Source organism: Zootoca vivipara, chromosome 1 (assembly GCF_965207765.1).
Source record: "Zootoca vivipara chromosome 1, rZooViv2.hap1.1, whole genome shotgun sequence".
Taxonomy (NCBI): Eukaryota; Metazoa; Chordata; class Lepidosauria; order Squamata; family Lacertidae; genus Zootoca; species Zootoca vivipara.
Genome location: NC_142582.1, coordinates 97398150 through 97413251, shown reverse-complemented (window position 1 = coordinate 97413251; position 15102 = coordinate 97398150).

Below are 15102 nucleotides of genomic sequence, written 5' to 3'. Positions count from 1 at the left end.
TGCTTTTGAGAGTTTTGTTATACTCAAGATGGAATAATAATAATAATAATAATTTATTATTTATACCCCGCCCATCTGGCCGGGTTCCCCCAGCCACTCTGGGCGGCTTCCAAAAAAACAGAAATTCTAAAATACAGAAATCCATCAAACATTAAAAGCTTCCCTTAACAGGGCTGCCTTGAGATGCCTTCTAAAGGTCTGGTAATTGTTCACTTTGACCTCTAGTGGGAGGGCATTCCACAGGGTGGGTGCCACTACCGAGAAATGATCTCTTGATGTTAACAGTAGGAAGGTTGTCACTAATCTGTAAATCCGAAGGAATAATAAATTGATTGATAGGCAGGAAACATAACTACAAATGCTGGAAGACCATGATTTGTAAATTGATGGTTCACTAATAATCCAGAATGATAGGCTGATGTTTCATCAATGGGAGCTAATGACAGGTGTTCTCCTGGTAGCAAGTTTAGCCTTTGGAATATGATATTTCACCAGAGTTTGAGGATTTGCAGGCCCTTCTTCATTTTGAATGCAGAGAAAACCTAAACTGTGCAAGCTAGCAGTAACATCATTGGAATCCAATTGTTCTCTTTAGGATCCTGATGCAAAATGAGCACTGCTGCTAATTAGCCCAGCGATCTGTTTGTCCCTACCTATGTACCAGTCACTAGCCATGGAACAGCTTGACTTTTCTCTAACCATCAAGCCAATTCAGTCTCCTCTCCTGGTTTATGCCACAGCTACACCCATCATTGAAGAATGTACTGTACAATTGTATAAGCAACTAATTTTGTACAAACAATTACATTTCCAAGAATCGTTTGACTCTCTGACATACCTGAATCTCTTCTTCTTCTTCTTCTTCTTCTTCTTCTTCTTCTTCTTCTTCTTCTTCTTCTTCTTCTTCTTCTTCTTCTGGATAAAGTGATGCCTTCTCAAGTGAGAGACTCTTCTGAATATTTTGTCAGAAGCAACATTCAAAATGATTCTGCTTGGCATACTTTAAATGGCGTATTTCAAGTTTAAAAGGTGCTTTAAATGTCTTAAAAGGTATTATAAAGCCTCTTTAACTTTTCTGCTTCATCCTTCACTGGTGGAGAAATCATCACTAGCACTTTGCTTCCTTTCCAACCCTTTATACCGCAAATAGAATTAAGTTATCTTTGCTATCAGACTAGAGTCCATTCACAAAGTTCTATCTCCAAGTTGATTTCAGTTACATGGTTTGACTATGACTCTCAAAAGTTAGAGGACCATGGAGGATGTCTGAAAATAAGCTGAAGATTCAAATTCAATCTCCCAGGCAAGGAAATTCAAATTTTCAAATTTGCACAGCTTCTACAGATGCTCTTTTCAGTATGGGTGAGCTGATGTCTTTTAAAATGGGCCGACTGTCTTTCTGCCTTTCTGTAACGAGTACAGCCAAAGGGCTTCCATCCTGTGTGAGATAATGTCTTTGAAGCTTGGAAGAAGGGGGAAAGGTTTTTCCACATCTGTCGCATTGGCATACTTTATGTCTATTATGTATATTTTTCCCGAATGCTAAAAGAGTGCATTGAAGTGCTTCTGGTTATCAAAGAAACTATCATTTCATCAACCATAAAGTGAGTCATCTTTATAATGCACAGAATCCTCCATGGCGGACTTTCACAGCATACCTTTCTGATTAATTTCTAAATAATGGGTTTCTTGAGGCTCTTGCTAGGATAATGCCAGAGCGAATATCTTTTCCTTTGGATTGTTCTTGCAAATGTCCAAGCTTCCTGGGTCCAGAACTCTGCTTGCTTGATGGAGCCAAATTGTGGCTTCTAAAGTGCCATATTTCTCCCTTTTTTTTTGAATGAATGAAAAGGGAAACTGTTATGTACTGAGCTGAATCCTAGAACAATAGGATTCAGAATCAGCGGGAGCTACCCAATCCAACTCCAGGTGGAAGTGAATCCGCAACCTGATTGGCCTGCGGGAGCAGCCAATCAGGCGGCTGGCAGAAGTGAATCTGCTACCTGATTGGCTTGTAGGAGCAGCCAATCAGGCTGCAGGCAGAAGTCAATCCACAATATAATTGGCCCACAGGTGTAGCCCTGAAGTAGCCAATCACGCAAGGCCCATTGTGTAAATAATGTATATAAGCAGATGGTTTTGGGAAAAGAGCCATTCGTCTTCTCTTCTCCTCCTTGATGACTATGAGCTGAATAAAGAGCATGAAATTCACTCTCGACTCCGAGTATATTTCAGAAACTCAGAGACATTTTCTCCACCATGTTTGAGTTTCCTCAAAGGCTGTTTTTTTAATGTGGGCTTCGCAGTGGTAAAGCCACTCACCAGCTGTTGATACTTGTGAGTTCTTACACTTCCTTCACATTTGTGCAAACTGCACACTTGTACCATTTCCAAACATTGTTCTCACTCAGAGCACTGCTACAGCATAAATGCAGTGCTGATCTCCCTAATGGATGCCATATGCGGTAACAGTTTCAATACATTTCTGTGCACTTTCCAATGCTGTCTGTAGCATTTGGCCCCGAAGACTCTCTCTCTAGTGCAGTATCCAGAGTAATGTTCGGAGCATGAAACTGTTTGTGCTCCAGAAGTTTGTTCTGGGGTTTAAAACCCTGACGACAAAGAGAACAATCAGAAGTATTCGCTTCTTTGGGTTTCATCTCTTGATATTTTCTGGTGTGTCAACTGGCAAAAGGATTTAACACATACTTAAATGGCTTTTGGGCAGTGTGGATGTGCAATAGTGTGGATGTCTATTCAGCTTAGATGGCGCACGAAATATCTCGCTGCAAGTCTCACACATATGCATGCTCGTCCCCCTTCTGGCATCATGCAGATAATCAGATCTGGTGCGCAGATGCTGCCCACCCCTCTCTTTCGCTGTAAAATGTTTTGGGCAAAGAGAACATCCTATGACCCAAGTCTCTTTTGTCTCTTTTGCTTGGCACTCTTTGATCTTTCAGCTTGCTCAGCCTCACCCTAGATGTTCTCACTGTGAAGCTGTTGATGTCTTTGGAGTGCGATTAAATTTTTTGAAGTTTTTGTGACAAATGTTACACTTGAAAGGGGCCTTATGGGTGAGCCAATGTCTCTCCAGATGGACAAACTGCCTGTAAGTTTTGCAACTAGCATGACATTCCTATGGCTTCAGGCCAGTGTCTATAAGATAACACCTAGATAGTTTGGATGACGTTTCAAACTGTTTGTAGCAGATGTCACACATATATATGGCCTTCCCCCATATATTTGGCTGGTTTTTACACCCTGGTGAAATTTTAGCATTTTGTACATCAAGCTATACGATTCATATTTTGTCAAAATCTTCGGCAAAAATAAAGCCTTTCAGCTGGAAGCACCAACACTCCACTGGGTCTCTCTAAACAGTGCAAAGAAAATGTTTTAAATATATGCTTTGTTTTCTTTAAAATTGTGACATGTTAATCTGCAACAGGGGTGGAAAGACAGAAAAAACAATGCCATTTTTCTGCCCCCTCTCCCTGCTCTTTGCTGTAACATGAGCAGAAATAAGACAGCTTATGGCAGGACCCATGAATAAAATGACCTGTGGTTTTGTGAGATGCTACCAGTGTTATGGGTGCTTTGAATTATAACAATGTTAATTAATGTTTTGTATGACTTTTTCCTTTATAGTATAATGCAGTTATATTTATATTTTTAAATGTAAGTCGCTGGGAGACCTTCTTAAGCAACAAGCTACTGACAAGTCCAATAAATAACAACAACAACAACAACAATAACAAAATTGTTTCATGCACCTTAGCAGATGCACCTGCTACCAAATATGTGGTGTTTTTAACCCGCCAGTCCCAAAAACTGGAAAAGGCAATGAATGGCTCCTTCAGCTCTCTTCCCTTTGTGAAACCCACATATCCAAGTGTCCATTTCTAGAATGCGCATGCAGCAGTGCCATTAATTAGTGTGCATGCAGAAAAGCAAGGAAACGCATAAAGCTTCTGCACTCCTAGAAAGAGAAGGAAGCACCAGGAACAAGCCCAAGAGGAGCCCTGCTCTGAAGTGAGACGCATAACACGGGGAAGCAAAAGACAGAATCTCCAGGGCCAGGGGCCAAATGCAAGCAGCCTCTGTATCCCGGGTCATGCATGCTTACTAGAATACAGTCATACCTCAGTTTAAGTACGCCTCGGTTTGAGTATTTTCAGTTTAAGAACTCCACGGACCTGTCTGGAACGGATTAATCCACTTTCCATTTCTTTCAATGGGAAAGTTCGCTTCAGGTTAAGTACGCTTCAGGTTAAGTACGGACTTCCAGAACCAATTACACTCATACTTTGGGTTAAGTACGCTTCAGGTTGAGTACTCCGCGGACCCGTCTGGAACGGATAAATGCACTTTCCATTTCTTTCAATGGGAAAGTTCGCTTCAGGTTAAGTACGCTTCAGGTTAAGTACAGACTTCCGGTACCAATTGTGTTTGTAAACCAAGGTACAGGGCCATCTTAAGCGTAGCTGGCGCCCTGGCACCGTGGTGCAAACTATCCCTCCGGTGCCCCCCCCCCGTTTCCAACCGCGCGGCTGTCTGGTGATCGAAGCGGCTTTCACCGGCGCTGCAGCACTGCAGCCCCCCCCCTGGCGCCCCGGCGCCCTGGCTGCCGGGACCACCCAGCCTTGCCTTAGGGCCGGCCCTGCCGAGGTACCACTGTAGTCTTTACTTCTGCACAAAAGGTCCGAGGCCCTGTGGGAAGCAGAGCAAGGTCTCTTCCAGGGCGCTGCTTCATTATGTGCTTGTGCAGTACAAGCCTGCCCATGTGGACTTCCTACTGCGAGGCTGAGTCTTGTGGAGCTTGGTGCATATTTCGTCAGAGAGAAAGTCCTCCCTGTCCTGCTTCAGTGCAGCTTGCTCCCAAGGCAGACGGCGTTGGTCGCACTTGACTACCATATCAGCTTTCAAAGGCAGCTTAATGCAGGTGTTCTTGGACTCCCATCAAGCTGGGGACAATGGTCAGGGATTGTGGAAGTTGTACTCTAGGAACATCTAATCCAGAACTACAATTAATCCAGAATGTGTCAGTTAGATTGGTGAGTGGGAGCGGCCGCTGAGGCCATATAACACCGGTCCTGAAAGACCTACATTGGCTCCCAGTATGTTTCTGAGCGCAATTCAAAGTGTTGGTGCTGACCTTTAAAGCCCTAAATGGCCTCGGTCCGGTATACCTGAAAGAGCGTCTCCACCCCATCGCTCAGATGAGGTCCAGCTCCGAGGGCCTTCTGGCTGTTCCCTCCCAGCGAGAAGTGAGTTTACAGGGAACTAGGCAGAGGGCCTTCTCGGTAGTGGAACGCCCTGTGGAACGCCCTCCCATCAGATGTCAGGAAAATAAGCAACTATCTGACTTTTAGAAGACATCTGAAGGCAGCCCTGTTTAGGGAAGTTTTTAACATTTGATGTTTTATTGTGTTTTTAAAATTCTGTTGGGAACCGCCCTGAGTGGCTGGGGAAATCCAGCCAGATTGGCGGGGTAATAATAATAATAATAATAATAATAATAATAATAATAATAATAATAATAAACAATCTGGCAACCAATCTTGGGTTTCAGATAGTACATGGGTAGATGAATCTAAAGCAGGGGTCCCCAGACTTACCGAGCGGCGGGCCGGTGCCCGCCGCGCCGACCGCGCGGTGGGCCGGACTGCAGGGGAGTGCGCGCGCAGCGGGCCGGAGGGCGGGGGAGTGCGCGCCCGTGCGCATGCGCACACGCACACGGGCGGAAAAAAATCGGCGAAAATCGCTTGTGCGCATGCGTATGGGCCTCCCCCGACCCGGAAGTGCACCAGAAATGACCTCTTCCGGGTCGGGAGAGGCCCGTACGCATGCGCACAAAGGATTTTCGGCGATTTTTTGCCGATTTTTCAGATCGCCGCTGCGCCGCGCGCCGTGAGAGCGGGCGGCGGCAGCGGGCGGCGGGGGTCGTCGCGGGCCGGATTGGAAGGCCGATTGGGCCGCATCCGGCCCGGGGGCCGTAGTTTGGGGACCCCTGATCTAAAGAATCATAATTTTCACTGCCCTCTAGCCCAGGCACCCCCAACCTTCGGCCCTCCAGATGTTTTGGACTACAATTCCCATCTTCCCTGACCACTGGTCCTCTTAGCTAGGGATCATGGGAGTTGTAGGCCAAAACATCTGGAGGGCCGCAGTTTGGGGATGCCTGCTCTAGCCACTATGGTGGCTCATTTACCAGAAGTAATGTATTTAGTGTTAACTCTGGAAGCATATACTCAGTTCTGACCAAAATAAGCCTCCCACCCCGCTAGTTGGGACAGTGAAATAATTTGCAATGCCTGAAAACTTATGATTGAAATGTCTTTTAAAGAAATAAATAAGAGGAGCCCTTCTGGGGGAGGGGAAAATCCAATCTTAAGATGTGTGACAGCTCAACACAAGTGCACTTTTGATGCCTTTTTGAAATTGCTGTGAAAGACAGAACAAATATGCTCTAACAAGTGGATTATGAAACCCTGTTAGCTCTTTCAACTGTTATTTATTACACTGTGGCTTGAACTTAAATCTCTTACTTAAAAAGCAGATACCTTGCTGATCCAGTGAAGATTCTCCTACAGAAGGACTGCACGGTCTGACCCATAGCGTATGTCTCACCTGTGCGGCATCACTTACCCTTTATTGATGCCAACCATCTGCAAGAGGAAGTATTAAGAGGAGTAGCATCTTGTCCGGCAGCAAAGGATTAATCAATCAGAAGCAACACATAGTTTGATTCCCATGAAATCAGGTTATCCACTTGAGAGCTTGCTCAAATATCTTGCAAGAAAGAAATAGCTGAAAATATAGCAACTGTACTCCCAGTTATTCTCTGCCCTTTGTTAAGAGGGCACAAGTGTGTTGTTTGCAGCTTGTGTGTGAAAATTCACAGCAAGAAAGGGGACAGGAAATCTTGCAGGCATAATTTACAGGCCTAAGCATATGATAATCATCTTCAAAAAAATTCAGAAGTCACATCTCCCGAGGACTGTCCTTAGCAGGTGTTCGGGAAGCATAGAATTTATTGCCTGTGCGTATCCACCATTCTTTAGTTTGACAGTGCTGGAAATCAAGTCAGATCCTCTTGTTTGCAGAGATCCTAAATAACGGCTAGTGCAAGGTAGCAGAACATACATCAAGCGACAACATTGCCACCCCAAATTTATTTGCAGAAGAATTTAAATTAGCAAGAAACACAGCCAAAAAATATTTATGAGCACTAAATATAGGGAGTGTTGTTTGTTTGGCTTTTTCTTTTCTTTTTTCCTTTTTTTTCCCTTATTCCGCTGCCAGAAGCACAGGGATTTAGAGGGAGGAAAATCAATGAGAGCTAGAATCCCTATCCAAATAGTGAACTGATAAATTACCATGCCGCTTACCATGGGAAAATTTAAGCACTCTGATCAAATGATATAAGCCTCTGATGGAGAGTTTGATGGAAGCAGTGGAATGGCACAGTGCACCTAAATAGTTTTGGCCATGCTACAAGATGCAGTGATTATTTCATGCAGTATGGAGGCAGCTAGATCAAAAGATGGTGATCATGCCAACTTCTTGCACAAACCATACCTATGCATTGTGGTGATATCTTTCAACAAGGTTTAGGGGATTAATTCAAGCCCCTATGACAAGGGTAGGCAACCTAAGGCCCATGGGCCACAAGCGGCCCACAGGGGTTGTTTAACCGGCCCACAAGCTGCCACCAAATCAAGCCACCCACTCGGTGAGTCCCCGCATGCTGTGCTAAACCAGTACGGCGCAGGGACTTGCTTCCGCAGTGCTGAAAATTGCGTCTGCGCATGCTCAGACACCGGAAATCGCTTCTGCACAGATGCGGACACTGGAAATCGTGTCTGTGCAGATGCAGACACTGGAAATTGAGGCCGCGCTCACGCACGTGCCTGATCTTGCCCACGGAGGGATCTCTGCTGGAGTGAAACAGCCCAGGTGAGGTAAACCTTGCCGCCCCCTTCACTATGAGATAACAGGTGTCAGTAGGAGAACGTATGGAGCAAATATGAGACTATAAAAAATAGTTGCTGGGTAAATACAAATACTGCTCAGGAAGATGCTTAAGTTTTTTTGCCTTTTGGTTGCTAGCAATGCCAAGTTGACATCTCTACACTATTATATATTGATGGTGCTGACCCAGTTCACATGTCACACAAAGCCAAATCATGGCTTAGCATGAGCGTGCAGGCTCCCAGAGAGGAGGACCTAAGTCCCACCCGGGTATTAGGAGCAATGGAACCAACACAAAGAGGCAACATGCCAGGCAGGATACAACAAGATTTATTTGCTCAGCATATGCTAACCAAATGGTGCAGTGCAATCAGCTCGCAACCTGCACACCGAATTGTGGATTTACAATACTTTTATACAGTTGCAAACAGGCAACACCTTATTTCCTTAACTACAAAAGCACATGTATTCCAAACTGCCATACGCCCTTCTCCCTTATCTGGTCCTGTGAACCCAGCTTGTACTCCCCTCCTCCTTTACTGGGCGTGTAGAGAAGGACAGGCATTTGATAACAGTTTGCAAGCTACACGCCCATGGGGCCCCCTGCCTTTGTCTCACTTTATGACCCTCTATACAATGTGCTGTGTATTTGAATCCTAAATACTATGCAACTATTTTCATATCAATTATGTGTGTCTTAAATAAAAGTATTGGCCCTTCAAGGAGATCATGCCTGCTTTACTCATCCCTTGTCTTGGTCGTGCTGTGCTGTGCCAAACTAGGCTTAGTTTTTAATTGTTAATTTATGGTTTTATTTTGGTCATTAGTCGCCCTGAGTGCTCTATAGGAAAGGTGAGAAATAAACATTTGAAATAAACAGAGACAGAGTCAATAATTTATTCACTTCATAAGCTAAAATCCCACAAAAGGATCATAGAGTCATAGAATTGTAGAGTTGGAAGGGACCCAAGGGTCTTCTAGTCCAACCTGCTGCAATGCAGGAATCACAACTGCTTGAGATGAGATCTGGCACCAGGTTGGGCAGGTGGGGATTTGTTTCTGGGGGAACAGCCTGCATGGACCAGATTTAGCCCACAGGCCGGAGGTTCCCCACACCTTGGTTACACAGTTGTATTCACTGAGACAGAGGAGACCAAGGTTCAAATCCCCACTCAATCATGGCCCACTCACTAGGATCAAATGGAGGTTAGGAATGCCAAATGGATTACTGCTTTGAGGTCCTTGGAGGAAAGGCAGGATATCAATGCAGTAAATACTGCCTGAAAGAGGAGCACGTTGCCTGTGATGGATAGGAGCACTGGGCAGCCTGTTTAGTCTGTTGCATTTGGCTCTAATGGAAGTCTATTTCCAGAAGGAGGTCTATAGTACCTGATGCATTTTAATGTGTGGCATCTGTCACAGACAGTTCAACTAACAGTCCACAATCAACAATTTAGTTGCCATGTCTGTTCCGTTATTGAAGGAAAAAGCAGAAGCCGTATCCGTTAATCGCTAGAATCCCTGAAGGGTTCCTGCTTTGAAATTAGTTGCAGGCACTATCAATTATATCTGTTTAAATGGACACATTTAATTACTACAGAAGAGAAATTGATTTTTAAATTACCACTGATGGCACTGTGGGTATCTCAGTGTTCCCAGGTACATCCAGGCTTTCAAGTGTAATGAGTGTATTAATTAATCTCCCATTGGCAGTAAATGTGAAAAGTTTCTCTATCGCTCTTCTCCTCCATCCATTGTTTTCTGCTTAAAACAAATAGAGAGTACTATGTGGCCCTAGAATCACTGAGCTGGAAGGGGTCCAATGGGAGCCCTTTGCCCCAAGAGAGGAAATCTCATATTCCTGCCTGGTGCCTGGCCACACTTTTTGCTTGTTGAAGAATTTTCTGCACAGATTCTGCCTGATGAACGGTTCTGTGTTACTCAGCACAGAACAACACACCCCTATTTCAGCAGTCATTTGTCCAGCATAACACATCAGCATCTCGTGTTGGGGGGAAGTATAGCAACAACTGAGTATATCAGGGGTGGCCAAATGGATGTCCATGGGAAGCTCACACGAGGCTCTGAGTGCAACGGCACTCAGCACAATGGCGCTCTCTCCTCCTGTGGTTCCCAGCAACTGGTATTTCGACGGCTACAACCTCCAACCATGGAGGCCAATCATAGCTATCATGGTGAGCAGCCGCTGATAGGCTTATACTCCCTGAATTTGTCTAATCCTTTTTTGAAGCCACACAAGTTGGTGGTTATCACTGCCTTTTAAGGTGCCTCCTAGTCATAGGCATCTAGGGTGGGACAGTTGAATGGATTGATTGTATTATGCTGGATCAGGGATGTGGATGGCACTGTGGTCTAACCATGGAGCCTCTTGGGCTTGCTGATCAGAAGGTCAGCGGTTCAAATCCCCACGACAGGCTGAGCTTCCGTTGCTCGGTCTCAGCTCCTGCCAACCTACCGTAGCAGTTTGAAAGCACACCAGTGCATGCAGATAAATAAGTACCACTGAGGTGGGAAGGTAAACAGCATTTCTGTGCACTCTGGTTTCCATCACTGTGTTCCGTTGAGCCAGAAGCGGTATAGTCATGCTGGCCACATGACCCAGAAAGCTGTCTGTGGACAAAGGCCAGCTCCCTTGGCCTGAAAGCAAGATGAGTGCCGCAACCCCATAGTCACCTTTGACTGGATTTAACCGTCCAGGGGTGCTTTATCTTACCTTTTACCTTATTATGCTGGATAATTTTAATTATATGTTGTATTTTGTTGGTCTGTTTTTTTTAAATTGTTGCAACACTTCATGAGATAATTCCTGATGAAGGGCAGGATAGGAATCCAATCAATCATAAAAAATTATTGAATGTATGACTTATGTAAGTGTGCACTGATCGTTATCACTATGTTAACTGGGCTCATGGCCCCAAAATTAGTTTGGCAGAAAAATGCAAAGCATATAAGCAGCTGAAGAACATTCCATATGAAATATTCCTGTGGCAACATTTGGCACTAGAGAATCAAATAAGCTATTTTTACCTTTCTTTCCTCATAATACTTTTTAGCTCTAGCAATTTAATTAGTCCATGCCATCAGTTCCAGTCCTACTTCATAATGAGACCAATTTGTCAGTGTTTAATACATACGGGACTGTTTGTATGATCTATACCCAATAACCACAATACCTGAGTTGACTTGTCAGGAGGGGTTTCATCATTCTGTTAACTGAAGTGTATCATTTGCATGAAATCTGCATAAGTCTATGTTTTCATTTGCTTTGCTTCAGTACTTTAATCATTTCCCATGGTTGTTCAAGTAGTATGTAAAGAGGAGAAACTCTTCTATTCGAGAGGGCTATGGATCTGCAACTACTACTGGCTATGAAGGGGTCCTATGTCCTGTGCTGCTGTGAAATTTGGGGTGCCTGATCCTTATGCCGTCCCTGCCCTGTGACACAACGCTTCTGTGTTTTGTGATGTCATCTTTCAGTCCAAACAACTCACTAAATTTCAAAGGCAGGATTAGATATGGACAGATGACTGGAACCTAAATACAAAAACTGCCTTCTTGGATTGGTCCAAAGTTTATTTAGCCTAGCATTCTGTTTCCGGCAGTGCTCAGGTCAGGCAAGCATCTGGGAAATTCACACATTGGTTTATGATAGAGACAGCAGTCCCTCACTACTTGTCCCTAGTACTTGATGAATACTAAATAAAAGTATACTTTATACCCACTGTTCAGGAGCTCCAATGGGGGGGGGGGAACCCTAGTTTCAGTTTTCTGGGGCAGTCATCCCCAGGCTTTCTTTGACACAGCTATCCCTCCTCCCCAACCCACATGTTGTTTAAAGGGGATGTAAGTCAGTGGCAGAGCACCTGCTTGGCATGCAGAAGAATTCAGGTTCAAACCCTGGTAGCTCCCGGATGGGCTAGGGATGTCCCCTCTCTGAAACAGTAGAGAGTCACAGTCAGTCAGTGTCAACACTGCTGAATGAGATGGACCAATATTAGCTTGGTACAAGGGGGCAGGGACCATTTAAAGAGGCCACTTGGGGCAAGCACTTCTGTATTAGAGTAACTCTTGCAGAGATGACTCTGCAAATGTCTTATGAGAATGGAACTATTTTCTAAGCAAGGGTTCCTGCTTTGTGCTTTCCTTCTACTGCCTGTCCTTGCCATTCGCTCATGAGATGAACCATCAGCAAAAGGGGGTTGGGGTCATCTATGTGTTTATGGGCTGGGGCACAGCTAACCCAGCAAGGATGGCAAATTGCACAGGCAATCCTATTTGCAGTGTTGGAAGCTGGCTGCCCCAATTTAAAATGTATGTGATGCTTCACAATCTCTTCCACCAGAAAGTTTCCTGTGTATTCAATATGCACATAGATCTGCACATTGCACATTAGCTAGCCATATCAAGGCACTGTAGAATTTGGCTCAAATGGTGAATCTTTATTCCAATGTCACTTTCAGATGTTTTCTTCTCTACTAGTCCATCTACAGTGAGCCACAACCCCAGCCCTTGGCTGAATTTCAGCAGTGATCTGACCCTCTCCTAGGAGAAGAGGGGAGGAGGGAGGAAAAAGGGGAGCAGAGAAAGAGCGAAAGAAGGGCTGCCCTGCCCCATACAGGATGTGACCCTACCTATGGCTGGCATCCAACCCTTGACAGGTCCCTGACCCCAAATTTACAGGGTGAGAAGAAAGAGCGTCATATTGACACAATTGAGGTTACATAGGTAACAGCAAAAATATATGTGGTCCTTCGTGGTAGCAAATCATAAGGACAAAGGGCTGGGTTTTACTTTGTTACCTGCCCCTACCTAAAAAACTATGTTTATGATTCTTAATTAGGACCACTTTCAAAGTTTGGTAAATGGCCATCAAATTTTAGAAGAGAAATTTAGCTTCATGTTTAGAGAAGCATGTAGAAAGTGACACAACATTGAAAGAAATTTTAATAATTTTATGCAGCTTGGCAAACAATATAAAACCTGCTAATCACAGCGAAAAAAAGATTTTATTTTCACGACATGGTTAACCACTTGTGGAGTACTTACCAAATGTGTCAGACAGACTGGAGCAATCTACTTAATGACTTAATGGAGGAGTTACATTCTTACAAAATTCAATTACTCCCTTCATACCTAAAGTGCTAAGGTTACGCTGGCATTTCCATTACAAGCTCCTACTGAAAGAGGTTTATGTCACTCGTGTAAAACTCGGTCTTGGCATTGAAGGTCACTGTCTAAGGAAGTATTTTTTTTAAGGAGATGCTGTACTTCAATTACTATACACTCATTCCACTTGTGTGATTGTATTTGATATGAGAGCACTCAAAATCTATCAAATATTGAAGAAACTCCATCTTTGCACAGATGTGGGTTCATCCTGCCGATGCTCAGCCTTCAGGTTTTTCAGTATATATTATATATATTACGCATGTGCTTGGCTGCATGACTTCATATTTCACTTCAGGTTAGGTGCTGTTGTTGAGGAAAGTACTTTTTGAGGTCAGCAATGAAAATCTGATGTAGCCTATAGGCTAAAACAGGGTTTCTTATCCAGAGAATGTGTGTGGGGAAAATCATTGACTTCTCTGGAGCACATGACACTGATATCCCTTTGTTTTTCTAATGCCCTCTTGCTGGGCATGCCAAGACATGGAGAGGCCTTCTCAACAGGCCCATTTCTCTAGTAGTGGTTATATCGCTCAACCTAGTGTTGCTTGTGCAATGGGTTCTTGCATGAACAGAATGCCCTTTTGTATTGCTCATATAAAACATTAGCATATAAAAATATTTTAGTGAGCTTCGTGACATAGGCAAGGAAGTTTTACTTGTTTCTGTTGCAGCATTCATCAGACTTGCTGAGCTTTATATCAGCGGTTACATGAACTGAGGATCTGTATCGTTTATGGTACCTAATTTTTAAATGGCATGGTCTTGTGTTTCCTGTTAGAAATATCCTACAAAGCTGCCAACTTGGCTAGACACAGTCTGCATTACCATAAAGCTTCTTATGTTTGAGTATATATATTTGTATATCAGAGGAAGGCTGTCTGAAACAACGGCTGCATGGGAGATTCCCATGACAGATTTGCACTGGGAATGCGACTGTAATCATAAAAGAGGCTTTGTCTTCACTATAACATCTCGCCACTCCTCCATATTCAGATCAGCTTTTCCAAAGCAAGATTCATTCAAATGAAAGAGCATTGGAGTGTTGGTCCCTGTGACAAGATGCTGTCTTTGTGGAAAAAATCTGCTTCTGTACTGAAATAATGCCTCCAGCTTAGTTAAGACCAAAGGCAGGTTGGTAGCTTGGGGAGAAAGAGGGGTGTGTTGCTCTCACCAAAATCTGGATTTCTGCAACCCTCTTTCAACTGATGCTCAGCTGAGTGCTACTGAAATTTTCAGGGAAACCAGTGGGGAGCATAATTATACCACCAACCTGGATTCCTGCTGGCTTTCCCATACTCAAAGACTCAGCTATGAAACAGAACATGTTTTCCAGCTGAGCATCAGCTTCAATAAGGCAGGTGTGGAATCCAATTCCTCCCCCCCCTCCCCTTCTAGCTAACTCTCGGCTTTGGGAGACAGGTAGGGAGCCCAGATCTTCTCTGCACACATTCCTGAAATTGACATCAGCTCAGAGGAATGCAGGTTACCTGGCTGACCTAGGCCTCAAGGATGGAGGATAGGAAAATCCAGGTGGGCTGCATCTCATCCAAACAACAGTTCCTGGAAAAATATAGAAACTGCATCAATGGGAATATAGATACTAGCATTGGATATGTGTTTATAGGTTTGACTTGGCAATTCTCCCCCTGAAAAGGCTATCTCAAGAAGTGATCTGGAGCGAATTATTATAGGAGGAGCATAAAGATCTGATTTATGGGGACTGCTTAAAGATGGCTGCTGCTGGCTGAGAGAGAAGGATCTTTGGATTGTTGCACGGATCTGGCAAGCTACCAGCGTGCGAAGAGACAGCGTTAACTTTCAGAGGAATCATAGGCACAAATTCACACAGAAACTTATATGTTGGTCAAATTCTCTTGCCTGAGAAAACTCAGGGGCCTGAAAGAAGATGAACAGATTTTAATAGATTATTGGGTA